The 14475-nt window shown below is 43.5% G+C and overlaps 1 long non-coding RNA gene across 3 annotated transcripts; it reads right to left on the reverse strand.

The window, feature by feature from the left end:
• Nucleotides 1-293: 293 nt before the first annotated feature.
• LOC103796630 (uncharacterized) lies at nt 294-10900 on the reverse strand. 3 transcript variants are annotated; one of them, XR_013524365.1, is made up of 5 exons: nt 10820-10900; nt 10649-10743; nt 10465-10556; nt 9227-9430; nt 294-8771 (listed from the first exon to the last, which is right to left on the reverse strand). It is a non-coding gene; the product is annotated as an uncharacterized LOC103796630 (long non-coding RNA). The 3 variants fall into 3 exon arrangements; XR_013524364.1 differs by having other exon boundaries at nt 294-2624; nt 5297-9430; XR_004731857.3 differs by having other exon boundaries at nt 294-9430.
• Nucleotides 10901-14475: the final 3575 nt, after the last annotated feature.

Consider the following 14475-nt stretch of genomic DNA (forward strand, 5'->3'; position numbering starts at 1 on the left):
CAAAAGCATGACAAGTAGGTTGCAATCCCCATGCCCATTCTAGAGAGAACATCGCTCCCTAGAATGCTGTGTTGAAATTAGCCTTGTTCACAGACATCATGATCTTATATTCAGAAAAAACTAAAGACTGCACCAAAAAACTCTTACAACTGTTAAATAAATGTAGTAAAGTTGCAGGTTACAAAATCAACATATAAAAATTAGTAGCATTTCTATGTGCTAACAGCAATCAATCCGAAAAACAAATAAAGAAAACAATCTCATTTACAATAGCTACAAAAAATGCCTAGGAATCATTTTAACCAAACAAGATAAATATCTCTGTCAGGAAAACTATAAAACACTGATAAAAGAAATTAAAGAGGACACAGACAAATAGAAAGATATCCCATACTCATTGATTGGAAGAATTAATATTGTTAGAATGACCAGACTTACCCAAAGCAATTTACAGATCCAATGCAATCTCTGTCAAAATGCCAGTGACATTCTTCACAGAAACAGAAAAAAAAAATCTGAAAATTTGTACGTAACCACAAAAGATTTAGAATAGCCTAAGCAATCCTGAGCAAAAAAACAAAGCTGACAGCATCACAGAACCTGATTTCAAATTACACTGCAAAACTGTAGAAACCAAAACACCATGGTACTGGCATAAAAACAGATGCACAGACCAACAGAATAGGATAGAGAACCCAGAAATAAATCCATGAATTTCCAGCCAACTCATTTTTGACAAACTCATCAAGGACGTATATTGGGGTAAGGACAGTCTCTGCAATAAATAGTGATGGGAAACCTGGATATCTAGATGCCAAAAAAATGAAACAAGATCCCATCTCACACCATTTACAAAAATTAACTCAAATTGGATTAAAGATTTAAATGTAAGACCTAAGACTATGAAACTAATAGAAGAAAACATTAGAGAAATGCTGCAGGGCATCAATCTGGGCAAAGATTTTGGGAGTAAGGCCTAAAAAAGCATGGGCAACAAGAGCAAAATTAGACAAATGGGATTATATAAGCTAAAAAGCTTCTGCACAACAAAGAAAACCATTAACAAAGTAAAAAGACAACCTGTAGAATGAGAGAACTATTGGCAAATTATCCATCCAACAAGAGATCAGGAACCAGAATATTTAAGGAATTCAAACAACTCAATGTTTGATAATCAATGCAAGATAATCATAATAATAATCTGATTTAAAAATGGCCAGAAACCTGAACAGACACTTCTCAAAAGAAGACATACTAATAGGCAACAGGTATATGAAAAATGCTCAGTATCACTAAGCACCATGGAAATGCAAGTCAAAGCCAAAATGAGATCTCATAATAGCCACAAATAACAAATGCTGATGGGAATGCAGAGAAAGGGAACCATTCGTACACTGTTGGCAGGAATATAAATGAATACAGCCACCATAGAAAACCGTACAGAGGTTCCGCAAAAAACTAAAAGTAGAACTACCATATGAGGCAGCAATCTCACTGCCAGATATGTATCCAAAAGGAAGAAAAACAATACATCAATGAGATATCTGTACTTCCATGTTTATTGCAACACTATTTACAATAGCCAAGATATGGAATCAACCTGAGTGTCCATCAATAGATGAATGGGCCAAGAAAACATAGCATATATACACGTTTTATGTATAGTGGAATATTATTAGTTCATAACACTATTCAGCCATTAAAAAGAGTGAAATTCTGTAATTTGTAACTATATGGATAGAACTGGAGGTCATGATGTTAAGTGAAATAAGCCAGGCATGGAAAGACAAATACTGCATATTGTCACTCCTATGTGGGAACTAAAAAAGTGGACCTAGAAGAGATAGAGAGTGGATCGATGGTTACCAGAAGCTGGAAAGGCAAGTAGGGGGTGGGGGGGTGGCAGGGAACAGTTAATAAAGAAAACTTTGCTAACAGGTGCCGAAAAAAATTAGAAGTAGAAATAAGTTCTAGTATTTGATAGCCCAGTAGGGACATTATAATTATAATTGACAATAAATTATTTTCTATTATTTCAAAGTAGCTAGAAGAATTGCAGTGTTTTTAACACAAAGAAAACATAAATTTTTGAGGTGGTGAATATCCCAATCACCCTGATTTGATCATTATACATTGTATGCTTGTTTCAAAATATAACTTGCATTCCCAATTATGTATAATTATAATATATATTAAAAATATATATCCATTTAAAAAGAAATGCTGGGCTCTAAGTCCCAAAGGAAGAGCTCCATGATAATGACAGAAATCTGCTTTGCACACAGAAGATCAGAGTAGTAGTACATATTGCATGCTTCTTCTAGTCTTTAAATCAGGAAACCACTGAGATCCCTCTAAGCAGTGATATTTGTGGCCACACAGAGCTTCCCCTTTGGCCTTGTCTAAATTGAACAGCCTCGTAAATGTAAGTCCACCTGGACTTTTCTGGATGGGAGATGTTGTAGAACATGAAAATAGTGAGATGGTTGCGCTGTTCTTCAATGGGAGTCAGGAAATTTCACAGGATAAATGCTTTAGGACTTTCTTCTCAAACTGCAGGCAGGGATGGAGGAATGGTGCAGTGTTTGAAGCTGTAGAATACAAGTGTCAGGAATGTCCATCTCCTTCACTCGTTGGAAAATTCAAAGTAAAACATATTCACATGATTTATAAAATGGAGCTTCAAAGAAATTCAGTGTTTGCCCAACCTGCTCTGCTCCCAAAACCCTACATGGGCTTCCTCCTTTTCCCGTTAATGAAATTCCATGGAAAACTTGGAAAGCACCAGGAGAACAGCACCAAGAACATGATGACCAAATAGAAGTTCAACAGGGAAAACAGATATTGGTGGAGGCCCCAGGAACTTGTCTCTACAGAGGAACAGCAGCACTTAGCACTAAGAGCCATGCCATGACCCCAGGGAAGCTCTAAAGAGTTAGGGACTCCAGATGGGCCTGTGAGACATGTTAGCATGAACTCTGCTGAGTTACATGCCTGAAAGGGCACCATTAGTGCTGGTGGGGATGGCATGGAGGGAAACCTCTCTTGTTTCTCTCCTGTATTCTCTCCTTGATCTACCCATAGCTATTCATGTGCTACAGTCTCCGTCTTCCAAATGGCTCTCAGGGCAATTTATTCATTTGACAAGTATTTATTGAACATCTGCTATGTGACAAGCATGGTCTAAATTCAACAATATATTTAATATCCTACAAGCATCTCGAACCCATTTTGCCCATGACCCCCTCAAGCCTGGTCCTCCTCTTCTATGTCCTATCTTAGTAAATGCATCATCATCACCCAGTGATTCACGCCAAAACCTGGGCATCATTCCCTTCCTCCCTCTCTGACTCTCTCCAGCACCTAGTTCATCTCTAAGGCCTGTTCAACCCAAGGACCTGGGATCCAATATGGGACCAACCCAGATACTGGGCAGAAGAGGCGCCTGTAGCTTCCTTAGTTCCCAGTGACCTTACTAGGATCACCCCAACACCCTTGCTCCTCAATTCTCAGTGAGTCCTAAGCCTCTAAATCTTCTGCACACAGACTTGCTCTCTCTTTCTGCTCCAGTCACCTGGACCTCCTACGCTTCATCTCCTTCTAGACCTGGAACAGCAACTATTTTGCTAAATGATATGCGTGTCTTGCCTGGACCTTCCCTCCTGTCCTGGATGAGCTGAGCTGTAGCCGCCTTTCAATTCTCAACCCTGGCCAGTCCCGACCAGCCTATATTCAGGCTTCCAACCTACGCATCCCACTTTCTAGCTGACTGCTGCCCACCTATTCCCATCTCCCTACATGTTTTTCTGAACAAGTATATGACCTACCTTCTCCTGCAAGCTAGACAAAATAGTAGAGGTAATGTGTAAAGTTGGTTTTGTTTTCTTTTTTGTTTTTGTTTTGTTAAGAATTCTAGTGATGCTGTTCAAAGAGGTGACAGCAGTGTCCAGCCTACTCCCAGAATGCCCAGCTATACAGGATAACTGATTGTCCTGACCAATTCCCTTAGCACAGGGTGCAGGCTGCAAATGCGTATTAGGAGAAAGCAGGAGGGAAATTCCTAAATCACTGTATTGACAGCCTCAGCTACAACTACTCTGGCCCTCAGACACAGGGAGGCTTTTTGCACTGCATTCCCACACCATGGGAAGCTTTTCCTAAACTCCACTCATCATTCACCTTCTCAGGGAGGCTCCTCTTGACCCAAACCAGGGTTCCAGCCATAGCTGCTGTCTTATACCTGCTTGTGTGGTCACTTCAGTGGGGGTGGTCTCTCCACTCAACTGACTTGTGAGGGAAGCCATGTCCATATTGACTCCCCACTGCATCTTCAATGAAGGCCACAAAGCAAGCGCCCAGTTATATTTGCTAAGTTAATGCCTAAAACTGGAAAACTCAACTGTTACAATAACAATTGCAGGCATGTGTGGCTTTACAACAGAGATGCATTCTGAGAAGCTCACGGTTAGGTGATTTTTGTCATTGTGTGATCATAGAGTGTACTCACACAAACCTAGACGGTGTGCACTGGAATGTGATATAATGCATGGGATCCAGGACTCGTATTCGGTACCCATCTTTCTACCCATCTGCCTTTAGGGAAGTCTCTCCTCAACTCATGTGCTAACCCATAGCCCAGGAAGCTAGATGGGAGTGGGGAGCAGTAGGGGTGAGGCTGGTGGCAGAGGCTGCCCACAGACCTGTTTTGTTTGGTCAATGTGTCATTTTAGTTGAACTTGAATGCCCCGGAGTCAACAAAAACTACAACTTTCAAGCTGCTAGTACCATCCAATCTCCATTTTCAGTTCTCAGGATCCAATTAAGCCTTAAAGTTACCTGCTTGGAGTTAGTAAGCTCTTGAGCCTTGAAGCCCTGGACGAGCTACCTCTGACTGTACCCTAATTACTCAGGATTCCCAAACATTCTGATTTCTTTCCTTCTCCCCACACTTCTCAATGAGCCCAGTGTCTGCCAGGGCCCAGGTCTGCAGCCTCAGCAAGACCCATGTTACATGTGACATCTCACTTGCTGTGCCAGTACATGTAATGGTTTTTTTTGGAGTATTTTTAGGATAAGCACTCAAAGATGTGGGGAGACCCTCAGGAAAAAAAAGGCATCTATAAAATACTTTGCAGAATTCAGAGGAATTTGAACCATATGTTTCTACTTCTTTTACTGATTCTTTTACAAGTAAACCATTAAAATGCACTCCTCTAAAAGCTGTTTGATGTCCCAAGAGCGCCCAAATATTTTACAAGCAGTTTTCCTTAGAATCAAAAGGATGTGTTTAACTTACCTAAGAGGTGTGGAAGACACCCAAATCCAAAGGAATTTTTGGTAACTCTTGAATCATACACAACAAATTGCCTGCCTCTAACTCTTCGTGTTGGATTAAATTTGTAGCTGTCATGGTGAAACTACCCTAATTTGGTTTCTGGGTGCGTTAGAAGGAATGTTCCTGGAGGGAGCCAGGACTGCAGGAAAGTTGCAAAGTCTGTAAATATAGCTCTTCTGCTGCTGGGTCCCATTCTCTCAGCTGAAGGTTGCTATGGAGCAGGCAAAACACCATCAAGGTCAGCATGAATCACTTGCTTATCTCAAGGACTCCCTCTCACATTTTCTCTTGCAAATGTGTGAGGGTTTTTTTTTAAACATAAAAAATAAATGACATTTATTTTTCCATTCTAATCAACAGAGAATAATCATCTCACTTCTCCAAGCAGACATGAGTCCAGCAGAAACCCAAGACATTCTACATCTTCACGAGCCTGCTCTATTTTGTTGAGAGTCCATTTATGATTTAAACTTTGCCCATTCGAAACAGCTGTGATTCTCCCATCTCCAGTTTATGGGATTCTTAATGGACATGTTTTCCATCCGTGGTATTACTTTTTATTATGAAAAATAAATGAATACAATAGTAGGTGAAATATCTCAATTTGTACAGTGGTTTACTCTTTACAAATTCCTCATGAATTATCTGGCTTAATTCTTGCTTATTATTCTTACAAAATCTCTTGGACTACTACCTTCTCACCAACCCCGTCCTGCAGAGCCTAGTAATGTCCTAGGTGAGAAGTTTCAAAAAGGCAAAGCTGACAGTCAGTTTTCTTGATCAAAAAATTAATTCACTTTCTGTTTTAGGGTTTTCAAGTACAAAATACTCACCTGATCTCCATAGCACAGAGAATCCACCCAGAGAATATTTGTGATTGAATTAGTGAGTGAGCAAATGACCCTCAGGCCAGGGAATAGTGGGGAGCAACCTGGAACATAAGCATTCAACTAGCCTCTTGTGAGGTCAGCCCAATGGCAGAGCCAGCCTTTCCAGCCAGTAGATGAAAACCTGTTGAGGCTAGAGAGACGTTACAAGTAGGGCTGACCTGGTTCATCGCACTTCAAGAAAAATAAGCTAATTAGATTAGGAGCCTTCTAGAACTGCTAAATTATCCAGGGTAAAAAATACTCTTGGGTACCTGGTTCTTCTCATGGTGAAAGAGCTGTTGAGACAAAAGACAGCGTTTTGCTGTAATTACTGGTTATCCAATCCTTTGCAAAAGGCCTCGATGTGAGCAGTGTCAGGGTGATTAGACATGGACTGTGGCTTAGGTGCTTTGTACAGTGTGATCATGAACATGAGTGCTGTCTCTGGCTCCAGCCGCACTCCCACCTTCCTCCAGGCTCAGAGCACAGCAGGAGGGAGACTCTGCGGACTCAGACATTGCCCAGGTCCTCAAAGGTCCGAGAGTGTGTTCTTCTAGGCTCAGGAGCAAGGATTCCCATAGGGCAGTACCAAGTCCTTTACAGAATTTCCACGTGGCCTAGCTGCAGCTCAATCATCATCCAGCCTTTCCAGCCTAATATCTCTTCACAAAGAAGGAGACGCATTCCAGGAGATGAGTTCTGCTTTCTATCTGTCATCCATCAAAATTGCCCTGGTAATCTCCAGACACAGGCTGATGAAATAGCTTCCTTGAAATTATTATGCAAAATGATGCTTTAGAAAAAACAGGAAGGACTTTTTGACATCCTTAACATGGTCACAGCCTCAAATTATCAGAGATCCAATATTATCAACACTGTTCTGTCTGGTCATTATTTGCATCACATCCAACTCGTGGTCAGCCTGGCTTGGAAGGGAGTCTTGGATGCTCCGGATTTGCCCAAGGCCTCAGTCTTGAATCCCAAGTCTCCTCCATCTGACACTGTGCTTCCCAACCAGATGCCTGATCTGTGGTCATCCAGCCTTAGAAAATGTTCTTGTGGTGGGCCTCACCTGTACTTTCCTACCTCACACCACACACACACGCATGCAAGCACACAAAGACATGCACTCATACACACGTGCATACATGCACACATATGCATACACATGCACACACACAGACATGAACTCATACACACACAAGTGTCTGCATGCACACACAGGCACACACAGACACACACTCATACACACATGCATACATGCACACATTCGTGCACACATGCACTCATACACAGGCACACACACTCATACACATGCACACACACACATACACAGACATGCACTCATACACACATACGTGCCCACTTGCACGCGTGCACACACACGCACACACACCCCTCTGGAAGCTCTGTGGATGCATTCCCTTTGAATTATTATGGTGATACCTATTGCAGAGAGAGCGTTCACTGTCTCTTCCTGGCATCAGGTGCAGATCCCAGCTGCCAAGTCCTCTTTCTCTCGGTCATGGTCCCTGCTGTTTCCCACCCCACCCAGGACTGGGCCCCGCACTGTCCTGCACACATGCTAATTACAAGTGTGAGAATCAGAGGGACCTGCCTTCTGATCACCTCTCCACTGCATAGTAACTGAGATAACTTGAGCAATTGCTTGGTCACCTGATCCAATTTTAACTTAACATGAAAACATCTTATCTTGAGGGATCATTGACAAGGATTACATGAAACGATCCACAACAGGCCCTGACATTGCTGCATCTGTGTGCATCATCCGTCTCTTGTATGGTCATCGTGACGTGGCGCCTCCCTGCTGTCTCACTGGAAGGGAGTTTAAACGCCAGAACTGGGCTGCTCTGGTTTCTCACAGACAAGGCAATTCCTTGTACTGTTGAATCATGTCAGAACCTTCCACACCCCTGGAATTTGCTCCCCTGAGCAGGTCCTGTCCCACAGAACCTGACACGTGCTCTCTGTCCTCACAGCAGACTTCCTCAGCCCTGTCTGGCTGGAGATCACGGCACCATGCCCGTCAGGGTCAGGCCTCCCCACTCGGGTTCAGTTCTTCCCAACCCACCCTCAGCACAGCACTGCCAGTTTTAACTCTCATGTTTGGGGACACAGAAAAGGTTATTTCTGAGAGGCTAGAAAAGAGGCTCCTACAGATTGTATCCAAGATAAAGAAGACTATTTGAATCCTGCTGATTTGATTCAACTCTGCCTACATATTCCCTGAGAAGTGACGGAGGAGGGAGACTACCTTTTAGTTCCAATTATTACTTACTATATCTTACTATATCTCTGACTGTCTGCTTCCCTGTCACCCTCTCTCTGCATCAGTGTGCTAGGGCTGCATAACAAAGCACCAAGCTGGGTGGCTTACACATAGAAATTTGTGTTTCACAGTTGTGGAGGCTGGAAGTCCAAGATCAAGATGTTGCCAGGGCGGGTTTCCTGAAGCCTCTCTCCTTGGCTTGCAGATGGCCGTCTCCTCCCTGCTGCTTCATATTGCTTTCCCTCTACAACTGTCTGTCTCTGTGTCCAAATTTCTCCTTTTTATGAGAACACCAGTTATATTGGATTAGGACCCACCCAATGACTTCATCTTAACTTGATTGCCACTGTAAACACATTACTTCCGGTAAGGTCACATTCTGAGGTGCTGGGGGTGAGGATTCCAGCATGTCTCTTCTGGAGACACAGTGCAACGTGAACCACCACCCTCCCCACCGGAAAAGCTCACACGGCCCCTGATGCTCACTTCCCCACCTACATTATCCCTTGTCTCCAGTCTTTTCCCAGCTCCCAACCCTTAAATAGATCTTCAAAATGCCTCCTAACCAAAAGTCTTAATTTTAAAAACCACCTAGCTAGTGTCTGATAGGCTGAACCAATTCCCTGCATGATGACCCAGGGCGAAGCAGTGCTGAGGTCTGGTCTCTGGCCTAGGTTCTCATGCTCAGGTGACTGGGAAGGGCAAGTATGAGGGTGAAAGCCATGCACAAACCTGGAAGAACCCAGGGGCGCTGAGCTTGGCAGACGGAGAGTTTGTCCAGAGAGAGCCTCAATGGGTCAGAAGTCATGTGGCTGGTAGCCAGGAGAGGGGTTGCACTGCAGCACACAGGTCCCTCTCTTCCCCCGTGTGGTGAAATATCGCGGTGCATCACACACACATTGATTCCGTGTGTTCTGTGGCATGCTGAAGACTTTTCTATAAAATAAAGAAAAGACCATAGAGTTATTGCAGCTTCTTTTTTTACTCATGATGCCAGAGCCATGGTGATATGGACTGGCCACGTGTATGAGAAGGTGCAGCTCACAGGGCCTTTCCTACGGCTGGATGATGGCTTTCCTTTCTTCTGAAACTATGAAAACCATGTGCCTCAGTCCTCTGGACTCCACCCCTTGCTCCAGAAGGCTGGCCTCTTCTCCTCCTCTGTTGAGAACAGGGAAACCATTGGAAGGGAGATCGTTAACTTCCTGAGATACTTTCCAACCTCTATGTCCATCTCGTGCCCCCATATCTGGCTCAGTCCTCCCCTTCAGCTTCAAAACCCATCCACTCCATCTTCTCAAAAACAGTATCTTAATGATGATCCTTTCTCCCTCCTTATCCAAACCTCTTCCTCTCAGCTGAATCTTTCCAATGCATTAGCCTAGGAGCACTCTCACATCTCTCTCTAAACTGCAACCAGAAACCCCCACCCATCAATTTCCCCAAACTGTCTATCTAGCCCTCTCCATCTTTCAGTTTTCACAATCAAATTTATTACACAGCATCTACCCTTGCTGTCTGTTTTCATTTCTTACTCACAAGAAATATGACCGAATAGGAAGTATTGTCTATGAATGTGATGTCACAGAGGGAGACATCACATCTGGAGCATGATGTCCAGAGAGAGGAGTCCTGGGTGGGCCTCCGCTTTCCCCTTCGCTCTCTTTCTGAATGTGATGTGATTCTCCTGGCAAGGCCACACACAGATGAAGCATCAAGGTGCCCACATTCTCTGCAGTGCTCGTGGACTCCTGTCTTTGACCTTGCTCTCCTACTCCTCACCACGGAGTAGCCATGGCTATGCTTTGGTTTAAAGGGAAGTGCTCTGTTGTGTGGGAAGCTGAAGGTTGGGAATTGGCTTTCCTGAGCAAACCTCAGTGGGCTGGATGTTGCAGAATCCCCTGGACCTAGCAAAATTGATCAATCTACAGGGAAATTAAAAGCCAGGATCCCCAGATAGGACCCCATACCTGAGGAACATCAAGGTTTGGGGAGGTCTGGGAAGCCAAGCCAAAGATGAACACTTAGCCATGGCTGCATTTTCCAGTGGGAGTCCATTCCTCTGAAATGAGAGAAGAGAAAGCTGGAAGCTCATCCACGGACATGTGCCTGGTCCTGCCTGACTCTGAGAAACACTGGAAAGAACAGACTCACCGTGGCTTTCCTATCCAGGCCATTCCATAGGCTATTTCTCTCAATATCCACTCAGATTCATTGCAGCCAGAGATTTACGCTCCAAGTTAAGACTTCTGAAAGCAAATATCACAAGTGTAAGGCCGGTTGCCTCGCTGGGAGGCTGGACACACCCACCTCTACACTCAGTACCTGACTCTGCACCCGGCACCAGGCTCTGCACTCGGCACCTAGCTCGGCCGCACTGCTGCCCTGGAAGGCTCCTGCTGATGCAACCCTGGCCGGCTCCGGAAAACCCGCCCAGCAACCCGCCAACCAATAGCAGCCCGTCCCTTCCCAATCCCGCTCCCCTGGAGCCAATCAGAGCACCCAGCTGTTGCTCCTTCCTCATAGCCGTAAAAACCCCACGCCCCAGGAAGTCAGCGCAACTTCTCCGGCCCCTTGTGTCGTACTGCGGAACCTCGCCCAGGAGCCGATTGAATTTCTTTATTTCAATAACTGGCCTCAGTTGCGACATTCGAACCTCAGTTGCCTCATTCAAACCTTACAACAAGCATTTGCCCTATTGTTCGTTCTTTTCTTTCCTTTCTTCCTGAGTCTCATCCCCAGAAGCCCAGTATCAGCTCAGCAATAGAGACTTTAAAGCAGGTTCTCTCTTAAACCAGGCCAAAGGATGGATATCAGTCCTAGTTTTAAAGACCTTACCTATTGCCTGCGTGCCTCAGGGCTCCTATGTCCCCAGCCAAACCATGCAGCCCATAATAGAATCCCTGGGTAAGGGGAATGCTATGTTTTAACTAAGTTTTCTTAAGGACAGAAAGTAACTTTACCCATGGTCCCCAGTGAAGTCCCCCAAACACTCTTGCCTTTTCTTCTGGGCTGGATATTTCCAACCTCTTAATCATTTCTGGGTCCATTCCCAAGGCTTCCTCTGGCTTCTCTCAATCTCGCCTAAAAACCTTCCTTTTGCACTAAATAAAAGGCAAGCTGAAACATTCCCTGGACCCAGAAGGCTCTGGCTTTGTATGGCCTGCAATTTTTCAAGACTGAAAAATAATAATAATAAAAAGCCAAAAACTTTCTTTGAGAAATGAGTCAGAGGCATTAAAGTAACTCCCCTCGCAGTGATTTTTGTCTCCCTGGGCTTGATACCTTGAATCTGCTTTAGACATTTCATATGCTGAGAAAAGATCTGAAATGTTAATGCCTCTGGATCCTGCTACAGTTTACAGAAAGCACCTTTGCTTTCAAAAGCTTCTGTGTTAATCAAAGGTGATTAAAACCAGGTCCCTGCCAAGGGTGTTCTTTCACAGCTCCAAAGAAGTAAGGAAAAGCAGAGATGATTATCTGGCCAGCTCGTCAAAGATTTGCTCCTTTCTATAAAAATATACATGCTGACAAAACAAGGGCTGTGGATTTACAATTTGTCTGATTTGATCACCTTTCAGCACAGGAAAACCTGGCTTGCATATCCCATTAGAGGGGCTGCCATGGGGCCTGTCCATGGAAGACAAGGCCCAGCCTGGGATCCACGACCAGAGATCAAACTCTGATGTCATTTTGAATATCACCTTCAGAATCCTGCTTGAGTGTTCCAGCCCCCGCCAGGCAGAATTGGTCCCCTATTCTCTATACTCCTGCAACCCTTTGGTTGAACGTTTGCAGCACAGGATCTGTTGTGATGTGTATATTTGTCCTGGACCATGAGTTCCTTGTATCATCAGTAAGAGTCCATGCAACATTTTCAGATTTGCTACCCACTTCTCCCTGGAAAGCCAGGAGCATGCTCTTTGTTCTAAAGACACATGAAATGGAAAGAATCAGTGTCTTCATTTCTGTATAGACACAGCCATCCTCATCCAGGCTATTAAAAAGACAATTACCTGTAAGACAGATGCAAAAGGCACCTTTCTTCATGGGTAGGGCTCAATCACAGAAGATGTATAGAGCCAGAAGACTCATGGAAGCCAGAAGTGGGGATATGCTCATGGGGCCAGCTTCAGCTTTTTTGTCACACCCACACTCTTCTGGAAAAACCTTAGGAAAGAATGTTTTTAACCCTATTAGAAATCAAAAATGCAAATTAACATAATGAGAGGCTATTTGCTATCTATAAAATTAGCAAAAGTTTTTTCAGAATAATGAACAATTTTGATGAGGCCAACATCTGATAGTTACTCTCATTCAGTACTTTGTGGGTGGAGAGAGGGGGATGCATGCATTTGTACCCATTTACCCAAAAACAGAATATTTTTGAGGAAAGTAGTCGGAGATGTAAAACAAAGATATATACTTTAATATGTGTACTGAAGCTCTATTTTAAATACATAAATTGAAGACAAAATCAAAGATGTAACTAGAGTGGCGACATGTTAGTGTATGCTAAGCTATGCAGGAGTCATGAGTAAATGTCAAAATTTCGGTACTCAACACACAAAGGTCTATTTCTCAGTTAATGTCTTATGCGGTTTGAGTATCTCCAAGCAGATTTCTCCCAAGCAGTGACTCTTAGATCCAGGCTGCTCCCAACTTGTAGTTCTGCCACCGACAGCTGCTGATGTGGGGCCAGATATGCCAGGCACAGAAGTGGCATCCATAACTTCAGTCCACAACTGTGGTCCAGAACTCAAACCGCAAGGGAGATTTGGAAATGCAGACTTACCAAGTGCTCAGAGAGAGGAAATGGTATGGAGAACCTGCAGCACTGACTACCACCAATGGCTAAGTGAAAAATCACAGGTTCATACAAGGCAGCATTGTGCAGCCATTAAAAGTAGGATCCCAAAGAATGTTTAATGAGATGTAAACATCTTCCCAACCTATGATGGCAAGAAACACAGGGAGGTCATAGCAAATAACTATAACTGTGCACTTTTGTTACAGTTCCAAAACTGTAACTAACACGCATATTATTTCAAATTGTTCCCAAAACATGCAAACCTGTATATGTGTATGTTCATCCTTGACACCAGCATGTTGCGGGCTATTTCTAGGTTGAAGTGATTTGTTTCTTCTTCATTCTTTATTAACTTTCCCCTAATTTCTCTTTAATGAGCACACATCATTTTCCAAATAAAAAATAAGTAAGAGTTATGGTTAAAAGTGTAGTTGATACGTATGCTACATATCACACAAGTAACCAGCAGTAATAATAAAGCAGCTGTGAGGAAACTCCTGCTGTAATAGATCAATCCCAATTCCCAGACCTGAGCTGGGGAACTTTGCAAAGAACTCCTGCAGCCCCATGAAAAGCCCTGCTGAAGTGTGGCATTGTAGTGATGGGAGTATTTGTACCGGGGACAGAAGAGTTTTAGAAAGAACAGATAGGATAGTATCCTGGCAAGAACATAAGCCTCAGAGGTAGAGGATGAGGGCTCTTTTCCACACTTTCACATTTATGGCCCCTGAGAAAGGGAAATTTACTTCTAAGTTTTTTCTCCAGGGTTGCCGTGAATATATACAAGTTTTCCCAAAATGCCTTCTGAAGGTATCCTTGATAAAAGCATTCCATAACTTAGGGACAAGTTGGAATAAGTTATGTGACAACTGCTGCAGGACTTCCTGGAGCTCTAAATACACTAATGTGTTTCTTAAGTCTCCTAGAAATGGTATAGGCTATTAGCATTTTCCAAATTCCTTCACCAAGAAACCTTTATTCAGAAACATCCTATGGAGTCAGAACATTATTAAACACTACAGAAAAATGTACACTTACTGAGATACTTATATAATAAGTATGTGTGCCTATATCAGGTTCAGTGAGGGCTTGTCCATTCTGCATTATTTAAGGGTATTTCGTAAAACTAGGAGGTCACATGGCAGGGTCTCAGCTTGAGCCTCGGCTGTGT

This window comes from Callithrix jacchus, chromosome 12 (genome assembly GCF_049354715.1).
Source record: "Callithrix jacchus isolate 240 chromosome 12, calJac240_pri, whole genome shotgun sequence".
NCBI classification, from domain to species: Eukaryota; Metazoa; Chordata; class Mammalia; order Primates; family Cebidae; genus Callithrix; species Callithrix jacchus.